Source organism: Aotus nancymaae, unplaced genomic scaffold (genome assembly GCF_030222135.1).
Source record: "Aotus nancymaae isolate 86718 unplaced genomic scaffold, 86718_ANA_hifiasm-v0.15.2.pri h1tg000006l, whole genome shotgun sequence".
Taxonomy (NCBI): domain Eukaryota; kingdom Metazoa; phylum Chordata; class Mammalia; order Primates; family Aotidae; genus Aotus; species Aotus nancymaae.
In genome coordinates, this window is record NW_026988417.1 from 91,678,135 (window position 1) to 91,679,895 (window position 1,761).

At 36.2% G+C, this 1,761-nt stretch overlaps 1 non-coding gene across 1 annotated transcript; it reads right to left on the reverse strand.

Moving 5' to 3' along the window:
- Positions 1-1,204: 1,204 nt before the first annotated feature.
- On the reverse strand, positions 1,205-1,265 carry LOC135272108 (U7 small nuclear RNA). Its single transcript, XR_010340206.1, has one exon. It is a non-coding gene; the product is annotated as a U7 small nuclear RNA (small nuclear RNA).
- Between the last annotated feature and the right edge of the window lie 496 nt (positions 1,266-1,761).

Here is a 1,761-nt window from a genome sequence, read left to right on the forward strand (position 1 = left end):
CTATGTTATAATAACTTAAGTTCAAATAGAAAGTGTAATTTCATCTTGTAGTCACAGGTTACAATATGATATACGTTCTTATTTAATACTAAATAACCTAGACTGTGAGAATGTACCAATTTAGACTTTGGTAATTGTCTCATAGGAGTCATAGGACCAAACAATGTCTTCATGAGTTGGGGTGGGATTTTATTCCCAAAGAGAAAGGATATATTTATACCATCCTGAGAGTTGTATTTGCCTTATGTTCCTTACTTTTAACAGCAATACTGAACAAGCTTAGCCTCCAGATAGCTGTCTGCTTACAGTCGCTTCAGAAAGGATTTTCCCTATTGTCTTCTTCTAGAATATTATTTCTGTGTGTAATTCTTTTCTTGTATAAGATGACTCTGTCACCTTAACCACAACTGATATGAATGACAGCAGTTATCTAATCCATGGAAAAGCAATCCATCATTCAGTCAAAAACCTGTGAGTTGTCCCATCACGAAGAATGTTCAATGGAGATAATTGTAGCTAACTAGACTGAAGAATATCACCTTTCTTTGAAAGAAGTTCAACTGTTAGCAAAGGCAAAAACTGAAAGAAAAAGATTGAGAAATGTAACTAGTAGAAGCCTGCAAGCAGGAGAAGCCAAGAAGAAGAAGAAGCTAATACAACAGATGTCATTATGTTGAACAAAAGAAGAGCGTGCATGCACTGGTGGCTTATTAGAAGGAAAATCAGACCCAGAATAATTGTCTCCATTATAGTGGAGCATACAATGGAGTCATTAGAAGCTACCCAGTTACCAGAATGGCTGGACATCAAGAAGGAATTTTTAATTTTCAAGTCATGTTCTGTCTCCTTGACAGGGTAGCTTCAGCATGTCTTCATTCCTATGAGCTACTAAACTCTAGCCACTCCCACATGGCTGCAATGAATTTTACCAGTTTTAAAAAAATCAACACTGATTTAAGTAAGTAGGATAACTAGTAGGCATTAGTAACAAAGTAAAATAAGACTGATAGAAATCAAAATTTAATAAAAATTAATAAATATTATTTTTCCTTTTCTTTCTTTATTCATTGTAAAAATGAGGTTTTGCTTTATTGCCCAGACTGGTCTCAAACTCCTGGGCTCAAACCATCCTTCCACCTTGGCCTCCCAAAGTGCTGGGATTACAGGTGTGAGCGACCATGCTTGGCCTTCTTTTTTATTTCTTTTTTCCCCCAGTGAAAACTGGAAGAGCTGCTAGACAAATTCTAAAAAAAGAAGTAACACTAGTAAATATTCTTATTCTGTGGGTACTGAGCATGAAATTCGAATCCCCCTTCCCAGTATCTAAGGTAAAAAGAAAAAAAATGAGAACAAAAATATTTTAAAATATTTAACTTTTACCTTCATTTATTTTTCCCTTTCCTTTCCCTCATATTAGCCAGGTCTGCGTTTTCTTCTTCAAGGTGAAGTCTGTTATAAGGATGGACATTGAACTTACCTAGAAAACTATCTGGTTTTATTTCAAAAGGCTTAGCCTCAGTAGAGGAGAGACGTTGCAGGTAAAGATAAAATGACTTTCAGAAAGCTGAAGTAAAAGAACTTTGCTCAGTTGAGAAAAAATATTCCACATGCTTAGTAATACCAGAGGAACTTGAGTTTTGGACATGGGGACCCTGATCATGATTTGCAGTAGTATTGCTTGGGAGAGAGCAAGAGACCCCAAGTATGAAATTCTCAGCCTTGGCAAAAAATGCCCATGCTGCAAACCTGGTGTGAAAGCAG